Source organism: Pan troglodytes, chromosome 9 (assembly GCF_028858775.2).
Source record: "Pan troglodytes isolate AG18354 chromosome 9, NHGRI_mPanTro3-v2.0_pri, whole genome shotgun sequence".
NCBI classification, from domain to species: Eukaryota; Metazoa; Chordata; class Mammalia; order Primates; family Hominidae; genus Pan; species Pan troglodytes.
Window position 1 is genome coordinate 129,008,145 of NC_072407.2, and position 14,602 is coordinate 129,022,746.

Consider the following 14,602-nt stretch of genomic DNA (forward strand, 5'->3'; position numbering starts at 1 on the left):
TCTCAGGACTTTGGGAGGCCGAGGTGGACAGATCACGAGGTCAAGAGATTGAAATCATCCTGGCCAAAATGATGAAACCCCGTCTGTACTAAAAATACAAAAAAATTATCTGAGCGTGGTGGTGTGCGCCTGTAGACCCAGCTACTCGGGCACCTGAGGCAGGAGAATCGCTTGAACCTGGGAGGCAGAGGTTGCAGTGAGCCAAGATCACACTAATGCAGTCCAGCCTGGGCAACAGAACCAGAATCCATCTCAAAAAAAAAAAAAAAAGGTTGGAATAGTCTGAAAAGTGTTTTAAAGGATGAATAGGAGTTTGCTATATGGACAAGGAGCAGTAGGGAAGGACATGGCAGGTGAAGGCATTAATCAACATGGTATATCCAGGGAATTGCCAGAGAAGATGGGCAGCAGCAGTAGTTGAGGATGAAAAGCCTGTCAACAATGGTATAACATTTTTAACAAATTACCCTGCAACAAGGAGCCACTAGATGCATATTTCTATTATCAAACTCATTCAACTGTATTGTAAGTTGTCTACATTTTCTTCCCTTCAGGAATGTGAGCTACTTGAATGAAGAAATGTTTATTATTTTTTTCACTCCCTACTGCCTAGCGTATACTATGTACTCAATATTTGTTGAATGAAGAATCAATTAAAATCAATTCCTAAGAGGAATTCCAGACTTTCTTGAGGCGATATATGCTTGGCATTTCAGAGGTCTGGGCGCTCCTCCCAGGGGTATTCACTGAAGGGTGTTGAGTGGCTATTCTCCATGTCTGGTGAAAAGGAGACCAGGGTGAAATGTTTTAGCTGCAGTGGAGAGACTGACCTTTTAACATCAAGTCATCACCTAATAATAAGATTTTATGGGGCACCAAAAATGGGGTGATTGAGAGTGGCCATGGGATCATTTTCTCAATTTTTTTTATTGACAAAGGACAACGTATTAGGGTTCTCCAGAGGGAAAGGACTAACAGGATATATGTATATATGAAAGAGAATTTATTAAGAAAAATTGACTCACACGATCACAAGGTGAAGTCCCATGATAGGCTGTCTGCAAGCTGAGGAGCAAGGAAACCAGTATTGGTTTAGAAGTCAGTCCAAGTCCCAAAACCTCAAAAGTAGGGAAGCTGACAGTGCAGCCTTCAGTCTCTGGCCAAACCAGAGTGGGGAGAGGTGTACACTGTTCCTTTTTTTTTTTTTTTTGAGACAGAGTCTCACTCTGTTGCCCAGGCTGGAGTGCAGTGGCACAATCTCAGTTCACTGCAACCTCCGCCTCCTGGGTTCTGAGAGCACCTGGCAAGCCACTGGTATAAATCCATGAGTCCAAAAGCCAAAGAACTTGGAGTCTGATGTTCGACATCCAGCACAAGAGAAAGATGAAGGCTGGAAGACTCTGCAAGTCTGCCCCTTCCACCTTCTTCTGCTTGCTTTTTCTAGCCACGCTGGCAGCTGATTGGATGGTGCCCACCCACATTGAGGGTGGGTCTGTCTCTTCCAGTCTACTGACTCAAATGTTAATCTTCTCTGGCAACACCCAGAAGCAATACTTTTCATCCTTCAATCCAATAAAGTTGACAATATTAACTCTCACGGAGAATTTTGCTGAAAGGGTTGTTTTTGGGGATTAATTCTAACTGGAAAGGCTCTGCTAGGAGACACAATCTGGGGGTCTTACGAAAATTGGTTTTTCAGTAGATAAACATGAGGTTGAAACAACATGGGATAGGCTTTTAGTCTAAGGGACCAGCTTTGACGTCGGTTGCCTTGATAAGCTCAAAGGGAGGCTCAGAGGGTGGGTCCCCTCCCCTGCCTCTCAAGCAGCAGGTCAGTTTGAGCTCACATCTCACCTCGGGAAGTAGGAAATTGAATGACTGCTCTTCTCACTTCACAGGGCAGGTTTTTTATCCTCTGGGGAAAGTCTTTGTGAATGCTCATAGATTCTGCCCATAGAATCTAAGCTCCTTGAGGGCTAGGAGGAAGCAGGCCGCCTTTGTCCACTGCTATATTTTCAATGCCTGGTACACTTCCCAACACTTTGTAAGTGCTCCCTACATAGTCATTGCAGTGAATAAATAAAAATAACAACTAATACTTTTGTACCGCTTACTATGTACCAGACATTGTTGTAGGGGCTTTGCAGGTATTAATTTATTTCATCTCCACTACAAACCTATCCAGATGGATGGAACTAGTGTGAATAGAAGAAATGCTGATGATGTGATGGTAGACAGAGCAATCTGTGCATCATCCGAGCCGAGCCACAGTGATGGTGCCGGCAAACAGGGGCTTTCTCTTCAGTAAATAAAGGGCAGCCTAGGGTAGATGTGAGATCTCAATGGTAGCTCCCTGACTCTAACAACAAGTAAGGAGGGTTATCTGATGACTCTCCATGATCCAGTCCAGACAGAGACAAGCTTATGACAATGATATTCACAGCTGCAGCAAAGCCAGTCCCTCTGTGAACGATCACACTGGTGACGCAGGTCTCAGGCTCCCTCTGTGAATGATCACATCGGTGGTAAACATGCTTCTTTCCTTGAAAGTTAAACCCTCTTTGAGCAGGGCTGTGGGGTTGAGTGTGTGCGGGAGCCCCTGGGGAGGGCAGGTCACCCTAGACAGTTAATGCAAACACAGCTGCTATCCCCGTGGAGAATGGTCTCTTAGTAGCAATTGCTGGACCCACAGTCGAATCAATGTTGTGCAGTGTAGCTGATGGGAGGTGTCAGTTCTCCTAAGTCTTTCCTTTTCCAGGATAATCCCCTCATTGGACCTGAGGAGCAGAGAAGAGCTGGCCTCTGAGCAGGATGCTGGGGAAAAGTGTAGCTTCCATGTCCTGCACCTGCTTCTCTCTCCCCAGGAGACTGTGGAGCTTAGGGAGGCTTGACCCATCTGTATTTGACACGAATGTTTTCTCCCTAGCTGACCTCACCACTGTGACCTCACCTTGGTGGAGAGCAGCAACAAACTCATAGGTGCGGATAATTGAAACTCAAGGAGGGAAGCAGAAATGTGTGTTATTTGGTAGAATGGGCAATTCAAGAACAATTTAGTTTTGGGATGCATTAACTGTCTTATTTCACATATGTAACTGATGTTTAGAGATGGATGGGACCATAGAGGTGATTCATTCCAAAATCTTTATTTTACAATGGGGAAAAGGAAGGGTTGGGAAAAAATTGATTAAATAATGCCATTTTATTGAGTAGTAGCTGACTCCCTGTCCATTGCTTATTTCAGTAAACAAAATTATTTCCCAGATATGAACAACTATGTCTACAGAAATAAACAAATGTTTTTGGAATCACTGCCATAGAGAATCAAGGCGAAGAAAGTTTTCTGAATTCTTCAGCCAGCAGAACCCAAAACTCTGAATTTTCCTAAAGAGGGGGTGACTTTGCCTTGGGTTTGCCATTTGAGCAGAGATCAGCTAGTGAGTTGTATCTCTGGTCTGCAGAGCTTGTGAATGGTACAGAAAATGAGGAGGATTTTGAAGCCAGCTAAGGCCAGGTTTGTATTGTAGTTCTGCCATTTTCTTATCTACTGTGCAACTGCAGGCAAGTAAGTTCGCTTTTCTGAGCTCAGTCTCTTCTTTGGAAAAAGTGAATGACATATGCTACGTATCTGTTCCCTCTGTCTTGTCGACAATGGTCATGCACCAGGCACAAGATGCTGAGGTTTGTTGTCTCTATTTAATGTCTCACTACATCTTCACAGTTTTTTAAATGAGGCAGCAGTTAATATTATAATGTCTATTTTACAGGAGAGGAGAGCCTGACGTTTCAAGAACTCAAGGTTCAGTACTAGGTCTCAGAGGAAGACTTCATTTTAGCTTTGATGCTCTCCGCTAGGCACAGAGAATCTTAAGCAGAATGACAAGACCTGCTGTTTGAGTAACTCACGTTCTGACCAGAGAGACAGACATGTCAGCAAGAGGTTACAATACAGTGTGCTCAGATTCTCCGGGACTTGGAGCACTTGTTCCAGAAAGGAAGGCCAGGGAAGTCTTCCAGGAGTAGATGGCGCCTCTGCTGACCTGAAGGGTGAGGAAAAAGTGTCCAGTTGCAGAAGGTATGATACTGATAATATAGAGATAAGATAGCTTTTAAAGACCTAGAGGTGTAGACTAGTTTGAAACAGATTGAAGACCTACAGATAGTTGTGTGTGACTAGAGTGGGGTTGGGGTGGGTGTGTGAGGAGAGTTAGCCTGGAGTCTGACCACAAAGTGCAACACATACCATGTGAGGGAGGGATCTGGACCCTAAAGCATCGGGAACCCGGGAAGAGTCTCAGTAGGGAGTGACATCATCAGATGCGAGTTTTGGCAAGATAACTAACTATCTCACAAGGTTTCTGTAGGAACAGTAGAGCCTACTGTAAAACTGTTTCAGATTGTGGCTGAGCAAGAAGCCAAAATAACATACAAGGCAGCTAATTAACAGCATTTTCCAAACCTCCCACCTAGGTGTTTCTACCTTAGCTACCTTGCATTCCTTCCTGACCTCATCACAGACACTAAGCTCAGTCTGAGTGCTATTGTAGAAGTCCAAGGCTGGTAAGAAACAGAGCACGAGAATGGGAAACCACAGGGTGGACGGTTGCATCTCTGCAGCTCCTCCCCTTCTGGCTTAGAGGAACCTGGGTGCACTGACTGGCGAGCAAGGGTATCCTGCTCCTGGGCTGTCATCCACCCTTCAGGAACAGCCTCGTTGGCCTACTTGCTGCAGGAGCATCTGCATCTTTGCTTAATTGGATTCTCATCTTTTTAAAAATGTATTTTTGTGCGGTTGCCTAGAGGCATTCAGATAATGGGTGCATTTTTAATAGACTCAATAAGTAAATAACTGTTATTTTCTCCTCAAGAAATCCAGGGGGACTAGAGTTCTATTGCAGCTTTGAAAACAATCATACCAGAAATTGGACTAGGAGACATTCTTGCACAGACTCTCTGGGTGATTCTCATTGTTGTTCTCAGGACAGATGAGACCCAGCTGTCACCAGACACAAGTATGAGTCAGCTTGGGAGTGTGTGGCGCTAGTGCAGCTGCCTTACTGCAGACACCTGAGGGTTCACATGCTGGCAGCTAACCCCCTCTAGTGTTGATTAGAATAGACTATTTGCAGCTGTGGGAACAGACTTGCATGTTGAGGTGGTAAATCTGTGAGTGGGTGCCCCACCCCATGCCCCACTCTCTGCATCTCAGGCCCACAGTGCTGAGACCGATGGTTTAGGGTTTCTAATTTTGTGTTGCATGGTGACTTCATGACCCTTTTGGTAGCCTGCCCTGATTGCTCCCCCATAACCAAGGCCTCTCTCATTCTAGGCTGTACTGCCCTCCCCATGTCTCCCTGAGGTGTGATACTCATTCTTATCGCCACACTGTGTTCACGCCACTCTTTCTGCCTGAAATGCCCTCCCCTACTTCCACTGTAATTCTTCACATTTCAGATCAGGTTTCAGTTCCTCTTTCCCTCCCCGACTAAAAGTTCTTCTCTGCAAATCTTGCAGCACTCAAGCACCAATGTCTTGCATTTGAGATATGCCACCTCATGCTTTTATTTAGCTCTTAATGGCTACAGAAGCTCTTGCGGGAGCAGAATGTTGACGGGCATCTTGCATGTAGCAGATAGCCCCACCTTGTTTATCCCAGGAAGCTGATGGACTACAGCAACCATCATTTAACTCTTGCATAGGAGCAGCTTAGACATAAAGTAGCTTCTCTACCTGCCCTCTTCAGCTTGTTGTGTCTGTCACACCAAACCCAAATCTTCTCTGACAACTTTCCAAAAAATTCTGGGTTACCAGCACTGCCAAACCCAGGGTGAATTATATGCTTGGGCCTAAAGTATTCCAGCCTAATTCCAAACTTATTTTGAATTTGTGGTGAGCATGCAACTTAAGTGACATAAAGGGTGGTTGTTTGAGAGCTACGTCCTGTGCTTGTGTATTGTTTTATGCTGTATCCAGCCACATTCTTCCTCAGAAAAAGAGAGGAGGTGAGCTTGGTCCTAATAAACAGCAAAGCTCTCATTAGAGAGAAACTCTCCAGGCCTGGTCCCTCATTAAATTGATTGGATCCATTTTACAGACTTGTTCACTGAGGCAGCCATGCCCTGATTGCATTTTAGGAGGACCACGGAAGTCAAGAAGTTCAGCTTCTGAACTAACCAGACTATCACTGATTCGTTCTGCACCCTGAACTTTTACCCCTCCTGTTTTGCTAATGGAAATAGGCTAATTCAAAGTCACAAGAGCAACACTTTGAAGTGGAGCCTTGCTTGAGATGAGGATTATAGACTTTAGTTTCGAATGAACCCCAATGGAGCCTTTCTTCCTGGGAAGACGTAGAGCAGCCCTTCTGTAACTCTCCATTCAAACCTCTGCAAATGCTATCAGCCATTGCTAAAGCAGATCTCAGCAAGTTTCTTTGGGGACTTATGCCTCATATGTGCTCTCCTTCCCTTCCTCCCTACTTCCACTTATGGTCTCTATTCCACTTTAACCACCTCTATTTCCTTCTTGCCCAGATTTAACAAGGTCCCTCTCAACCCCTCTCTCAGAGAACAGAAGTTAGTAGAGGGAATGCCGCAGGGTCCCACTGCCTGCAGAACCTCTTCAGCTGAATCCCAAAGGAAGCTCAGCAGCTGATGGGGAAGTGATTTATAATCCTAAACACAATTCTTTCACTGTTGGTTCTGGCTTCTTGCATCACAAATTGCTCTGCATATTAGCATTACATTGATGACATTCAAAACAGGTGCAACTGCCTATAGAACAGCTGCCGCGGCCCACTGAAAGCTTCAAGCCGAGACCTGAGGTGCATGAACCCTCCTTCTGATAAGCTTCAGAGCAGGTAAAATCATCATTAAAGGAAAATTGACTTGTAAGTATGTGCAAGATTGTAGTTATTGCATCTAACCAGAAAGAAAAGCGAGGAGCCAGCAGCCGAGGGAATCTTCTTTAAAAATGTATTCAACAGAACAACAGAAAAGAAATTGCCATCTCAAGAGTGTTATGACACAACTTTAATATGCCAAGAGAGCAGACTGCTTGCATTTTTCTGGAATAGAGGGGTCACAGCCTGGAGCTGGGGCCTGGGAGGCAGCATGATATGGAAGCCCAGGGAGCACAGGGTGTAAGGTCCTACTTTAGAAGAAATGGAGCAAGAGGTTGTATTATGGGGGGGAAAAAAAAAGCAACCCAAAGAAGCCTGGGAATATCAGATTTGGAGTCAGCCTAGTTAATGCTGGACCCCAATATGTCACCTGTGATAATTTTGATCCTGAAGGATAATTTCTAAGATTTATTCCATTTAAAACAAAGTGACCTAAAAGCTTTCACAATAAGAGGCTGGAACTCAGAAGGAGGGTTAAACTTAAGGTGGCCCCGGTCTGACTTCCACATGCAATTCTGGCTTCTACTTTTATACCTATACTACCATTTACTGGGCACTTACAATATGCTGGGGGCCAAGTGTATCACTTAATCTTCACCACGATCATATCTGATAGGGTATAAATGTCATCTAACAAATGAATTTAACAAATGAATAAACAAATAACTAACAAATGAGTAAACTGAGGATCAGGGCAATTGTTACCTGTCCCAAATCACACAGCTTGAAAGAGGCAAAATCAGGATTTAAACACCAGCTGCCAACCCTAAAAGGGGTTGACCCTCTTTTTTCAGAGTATCATGTGATTTATTTCACAGCCATAACAAAGCAAGAGAATGGGAGTGTAGATAAAGCCTCCTACGCAATCCTCTTCTTCCTCTGGCCTGTATACAAATAGCAAAGTGATATTGCAAAAATGATGGGGAAGGCCAGGTGCGATGGCCTACGCCTATAATCCTAGCACTTTGGGAAGCCAAGGAGAGCAGATCACCTGAGGTCAGGAGTTTGAGACCAGCCTGGCCAATATGGTGAAACCAGTTTCTATTAAAAATGTAAAAATTAGCCAGGAGTGGTGGTGGGCACCTGTAATCCCAGCTACTTGGGAGGTTGAGGGAGGAGAATTGCTTGAACCCAGGTGGTGGAGGTTGCAGTGAACCGAGATCATACCACTTCACTCAAGCCTGGGTGACAACGAGACTCCATCTCAAAAAAAAAAAAAAAAAAAAAAGGATGGGAAATAAGTAATAAGCAGATGTTCTCTTAGCACAACTTCATAAGTCATACTTTTTCAGATTTCAACAATGCTATTGATGGGTAATTGACACAATAAAGGGCATGTGTGTAAACCCATGTATAAGACATCGGTTGGTTGGAATGGTCTTTTGATAGACTGCCCAGGGCAGCCCCTCTTCCCAGCACCATGGCTCTGTGGGATTTAAATCCAATTGCTCAGCTATAGCCACACCTTCATTACTACCTGAGCTGTTTTTGCCCATGGCTTGGGAAGGGACTGGGGTGGAGAATTCTGCAGAAATAAAGCCCCAACATGTGGGGACAGACTCGGTTTAACCCAGGTTCATGTCATTCCTGGCTGCCCTCCCATCTTCCTTGGTAAGTCAAGGAATCTTAGAGGTGGGAGGAACTGCAGGGATTACCTGGTTCAGATCCTTCATTTCACAGATGAGGAAGTTAAGACTCAGAGAGATGAAGAGAGAATGATCCCTAATGATAAAGAGATCATGACCTGGGTCTGCTGACCTGAGGCCGCATCTTTTAATGACCACTTCCTCATATGTCCATACTGCAAAGCTTTGTCCTAGTTGTTTCTCTGGAGGGTGTGGACGGGTGGGGGAAAGGGGTCACTTCTCTTCAAGAGAAGAGCACGTCTGTGCCTGTGTAGAGCCTTTGCCCATCCTCCTGCCCCCAGCCCAGCCTTTGCAGTGATGGAGCAGAGGCATCTTGGTAAGGGGATTGGGTCAAGCTTTCAATGAGGTTCTGCAGGCAAGGAGCTATAGCAAAGCAGATCATCTGCTTCTCAACGGAGAGGCCAGGGCATCCTTACATAGCCAGGTGCTGCAAGAATGAGGGAGAACAGCTCAGGCTATTGGCTAATATCTGCGTTTTAGCCTAGTATATGCACCAGGCCATGGGCTTGGTGTCACAGGGGCATTCCAACACGAATAAATGAACAGCATACAGCAGACAGAGGCTCAGAGATCTTACTGCACATGAGAGGTAGCAAGATATCTACACAGAAGAAAGAAAACTGACCACTTGCAATGAGGTGGGGGCAGAGCTCCCTGTGGACTGGGGTCCTCAGGGCAGCATCAGGGAAGGGCAAGCTGAGGAAGGTCTCTGTGGGGACATCTTCATCGTCAGGAAAAAGGGCTGGTCTGGCCTGTTCTGGGGCTGTCTCTAGTCCCACAGTTGTACAGCTGTCACTAGATAAATTACTGTTCACCTGACCTCCGCTTTAGCCAGAGACTCTCCCCTTCTACTCTACCAAGACTTCCACTGTGCTCTGTGGCATTGCAGGATCGATTTTCCCCTCCTTCTGTGTCTCTGAGTACCATCCAAATAATCACATCTGTGCAATGCTTTGGGGTTTAAAAGCTCTTCAGCACCCATTGCCACAGTTCTTCCCCATTACTTGTAAGGTGCATGGGGCAGTGTCATTATTATTATAACAGTGGAGGACATTCAGTTTAGGTACCCTGAATAGTAAAAGATAAAGCTGGCCTTACAATTGTGTTTTCCGGATCCTTGCATGAGATCATACCACCTCTTTGCCTCTTTCCTCTGTGCTGATTGTAGCTGCACCCTCCATGATCTGAGACCAGCTGAAACGTGGGTCAGGCCCTTAGGTGACAGGTTAGCTGGAGTGACAGAAGTGGCAAGGAGACTGTGGACCATGTGAGGTGCGTCTTTTGTCAGACAGCTGTCCCAGCACAAGCGGCTGCCAAAGCCCATGTGGAAATACGGGAGTGTCTGGGAGAGCATTTAGGATTTCAATCAAGGAGCCGAAGTGCATTTGCTTTTTCATTAATCCCCATATTAATTAGTGTCATTTGCAAAAACGGCCTGACGCACACTTGTGTCTGCTGAAGCCTCAACTGCCAATCCTGGGAGGCTGTAATGCAGGCTTATTCCTGCATGCTGCGTCTGCCCTGCTGCAGGAAAATAATGTAATTTTCTTTCAAAACCTGAGGGAGGTCTCAAGGTCTCTCTAATGGAGGCAAAAACAACGACAACAAAAATATGGGCTACAAGGTTCCTCCGCACTTGTGCCTTGGCGCAACAGCAGTAATTACACAGATTAGAAATAGTGCTTAAAAAATCCTCTTTCCCATGTGCCCCACCTCACTTCCTAGGGCCCCTTGTGGCTCCTGTTCGCCTTCCTGACAGATAAATGCCTGGGATCCACTCATTCGTGCCTCACTGTGGCTCCTTGGTACTCAACCAATTCAGCTTCCATATCACCCCTGGAATATTCCCCTGTCTCCCTTCCTCAGGGGCGGGTGCAGCATTTTGGAGATTTCCAAGGGAGAAGAGCAAGATAAAAATTGGGAATCTGGGGGAGCAGTTTTAACAATAATAGCTACATGAAAATAATATTAATATCATTTGCTTATTAAGGACAAGCCATGGGCCTCAGTGTTTTCAGCACTTCACCTACACTAACACGTTTAGGTAATGTTATCCTTCTCATTTTAGAAATGATGCAACTGAGTCACAGAGAAGTTAAGTAATCTGCCTGCCGACACTCGGGTCGATGCCGCCTCATTCCATCACTCGGGCAATGGAGCCAAAGGCCACGTTCACAACCACTAGGCTGTCCCAGCCCCTTGGTGTGATTTGTCCCTTCCTAAGGTGTGCTTCTCTCATCTCTGGTCCTATTTCTAGTTGTTTCCTGACCCTTCACCATTTCCCCCTTGGCCCACGACCTTCATCATCCTGGCAGGTGGCAGGGCCTTCCCCTTTGACGTCCTCCTACCTTCACAGGAATCATCGTTTCAACATTTGCCTTTCCTAGTCTCTGGATATCAAAACTCATCAATTCCATAGCTCTCCCCCACATGCCCTGCTACAAGCTTAGACAGCACGGCTGTCAAGCCAGAATCCCAGCAGCCTCCCCCATTGGAAGTCCCTGGGGTGGGGTGGGGTGGAGTGGGAGCTGAGTGGGCAGAGTTTCATCCACAGCACCATGTGCCCACTGTCTTCTGCCATGTGGTTCATGGAAAAGAATGTTTATTTCACTCCTAAAAGCCAGTGTGAAAACATTGGTCGCAGAATACCATGAGTTAACCTAACCTACTGCTAATGTTAATGATGAAACCCTTCCCAAATAATGCTTGGCTTTAGCAGAGACCTTTTGTTTAATGAGTTAGGTCAAAGGGGTGTTTCATTTATAAATTTCAGATACTGCAGTAAACCCCATAGGGTGTGATGTTCATGGTTATGGGGAGTCTGGGGGATCCTGAAAATCATGCCACCCTCAGTGAAGCTAGTGCAGTGGCCCTTTCATTTTAACTCTGGATGGGCAGAAGGAACATGTGTGTGCGTGTGTGTGCGTGTGTGCACAGGAGGTGGGCAGATGGGGCTGAATAGCTCTTTCCTGCCTGCTCACAGCATGCTGTAGCTTCAGGCTCTGTTCTAGGTCCTCAAGCTTCCTGGGGGGCTCTGGGTACACATTTGTTTATCCATCTTTCTCCTCCACCCCAAGCAACTTCCCGTAGGCCACCTGAACTCCGCCTCTCCAACTTGTCAAAGAAGAAAGCTGCAACCATGTAATTATGACATCCTGGGGGTAATTTTAACTATAAGTCATTATTCTCAAACAGCCGATGCAATCCCTATTTGCCAGCACAAAGAGATGATTCTCACTAGCCTGAACTCACTGTCAAACATGCCAGGAGAAATAAAAAGGTGCTAATGCAATATAGCCCAGAAATAGAAAATAAGATTAGAGGCGACGCTTGAGATTTCAGGCTGTTGGGCGGGGGAAATAGCACAGGGTTTAGTTACCAGCAGAACTGTCAGACAAAAAGCCTCTGAGGTCATTAATACCAGAACCTTCATTAAGGCAAGTGGATAAAATTAAAGGGTGTTTTGTGAGGATTTAATTTTTCCTGGAGGTTTGCGGTCTCTGAAGGGCGTCTGGTGCTGGCTCTGAGGCCAAGGCGGCGGGCCCTGGAGTGGGGAATCAGGATGCTGGAGTTCTCATTCTTTGTCGTCTTCTCAGTGGGCCCTGCTGAGAACAGGCTGCATGAGGGGGCGCTTGTGCAGTGCTGAGCCGCTGCATCAGGGAACTGCATCTCCTTGTCCCCAAGCCACGTCCTGTGAAACAGCACGGAGTCTCCTGCACAGCTGGAACAAGCATAGCTCAGCCTTAGCATGGGTGGGGCAGGGTAGAAGAAAGGCCGTGTCGGGACAGGGCATCTTTGTGAGTTCTGAAGACCATCCAGAGACTCAGGGTGGTATTGGTGGAAGCGTATAAACAGGTCTGACTTTACGCAAAGCTGAGAAGCAGGCAATGGTAGTCTTTGGTGACTTCTGGTGGGTACTTTTAGGGGTCCTCTCTTACCCCTTGTGCCCTTTCCTCGTTCTGTTCTAGGAGTGCCTTTGTGTCAGCTAGTTGTCACAAGAAATATAATAAATAAATGCCCTCGATCTTGTTAAATGATTAAGGTTCAGAGGTATTAAACAGTCCTCCCAGGAATGTTTATAGTTGTAGAAATACATTTCTGAGGCTGAAAAGGACTTAACGGACTATGCTTTAATATGGAATGCAGGCATTGTGCTTGGTCAGTGAGGGGGCTACTTGGGAACTGGTCTTTCCTCTGTACTCTTTTCTTTCTTTAAAAACTACACTTAAGTTCTGGGATACATATGCAGAACGTGCAGGTTTGTTATACACGTACACACGTGCCATGGTGGTTTGTTGCACCCATCAACCCGTCATCTACATTAGGTAATTCTCCTAACGCTATCCCTCCCCTAGTCACCCATCGGCTGACAGGCTCTGGTGTGTGTTGCCCCTCTCCTTGTGTCCATGTGTTCTCATTGTCCACCTCCTATTTATGAGTGAGAATATGTGGTGTTTGGTTTTCTGTTCCTGTGTTAGTTTGCTGAGAATGATTGTTTCTATCTTCACCCATGTCCCTGCAAAGGACATGATCTCATCATTTTGTATGGCTGCATAGTATTTCATGGTGTATATGTACTACATTTTCTTTATCCAATCTATCATTGATGGGCATTTGGGTTGGTTCCAAGTCTTTGCTCTTGTGAATAGTGCCGCAATAAACATACGTGTGCATGTATCTTTATAGTAGAATGATTTATAATCCTTTGGGTATATACCCAGTAATAGGATTGCTGGGTCAATTGGTATTTCTGGTTCTAGATCCTTGAGGAATCACCACACTGTCTTCCACAATGGTTGTACTAATTTACTCTTCCACCAACAGTGTAAAAGCATTCCTATTTCTCCACATCCTCTCCAGCATCTGTTGTTTCCTGACTTTTTAATGATCTCCATTCTAACTGGCATGAGATGATATCTTTTTGTGGTTTTGAGCAGATCTCCTAGCACAGCACTCGAGCTCTGCTAAGGGACAGACTGACTCCTCAACTAGGCCCCTGATCCCCGTGCCTCCTGACTGGGGGACACCTCCCAGCAGCGGTTGACAGACACCTCATACAGGAGAGCTCCGGCTGGCATCTAGTGGTGCCCCTCTGGGATGAAGCTTCCAGAGGAAGAATCAGGCAGCAAAGCTTTGCTGTTCTGCAGCCCCTGCTGGTGGCACCCAGGCAAACAGGATCTGGAGTGGACCTTCTCTGTATTCTTAATGCTATTGTGTAGGGTCACAAATCAGGGCATTCGGATCAATCTTTACCTTGCTCTGGGATGCCGAGTAAGATCCGCCTTTGGCATTCTGTCATTCCCAGGAAAGACTGGATGGTGATAACGTGCCTGTTCTTTCACCCTGGGTGGGGGATGAAGATGGTGATGGAGTATGTTGAGGTTCTTCATGTTTTCCTTGTGTGTTGATGGAAATGAGCTCTCTATGGAGTCTCAGTGTTCCAGGACCTTTTGGGGGGCTTTATCATAGTCAAATAAATCCAAACAAGAAATCCTCTCTGGGCTTCTTCATGTGGGGCCTAGGAGATGATGTGCTTTGATTTTGCACAAATGGAGAAATGGAAATCTAGAGAGGGGCTGGGACTTTTCCAGGGTCCTAAATTGGGATTGAGAAGGTGTCTTCTGCAGGTGATTATGCATCTGGGAGCTAAAGACAACTCAGTCCTAACTGGGATCTACTTGTGACATCTGGCCTAGGATTTTAGTAGCTTAAAAAATGTCTGACCAAATGAAAAGCTTATAACCTTTTATGGAAACCCAGCGCTCATGGATATGGTGTCCAAAGCTATATGATTCCACACCTACAGCAAGGGGCTCATTTGGGAACATGTTAGAATGCAGAATCCCAGGCCGTATCCCACACTTGTGGAGTTGGAATCTGAATTTCAGTATGTGCATACTCTAGGTCATGTTTACATTAAAGCTTGAGAAGCACTGCCCTGAATCACGGATTGGTCATAAAGGAGATGGATTCCAGGCTGGGGGGATATTGGGCATCAGCTAAATTCCATGGAAGGGGAGTAACAACCCCTGTATTGCTTGCTCACCTTGGTGCT

At 45.8% G+C, this 14,602-nt stretch overlaps 1 long non-coding RNA gene across 5 annotated transcripts in view; it reads left to right on the forward strand.

The window, feature by feature from the left end:
- The window catches only part of LOC104001367 (uncharacterized), a 77,174-nt gene that overhangs the window by 47,472 nt on the left and 15,100 nt on the right, over window positions 1-14,602 (forward strand). For 2 of the 5 annotated variants that reach the window (XR_008537902.2, XR_010147346.1), the window contains exons 5-7: window positions 3,768-4,075; window positions 6,764-6,859; window positions 10,616-10,771. This is a non-coding gene — a long non-coding RNA (uncharacterized LOC104001367). Of the gene's footprint in view, window positions 1-3,244; window positions 3,515-3,767; window positions 4,076-6,763; window positions 6,860-10,615; window positions 10,772-14,602 lie in introns of all 5 variants that reach the window. The other 3 variants (XR_008537903.2, XR_008537904.2, XR_010147345.1) reach the window with 2 other exon arrangements.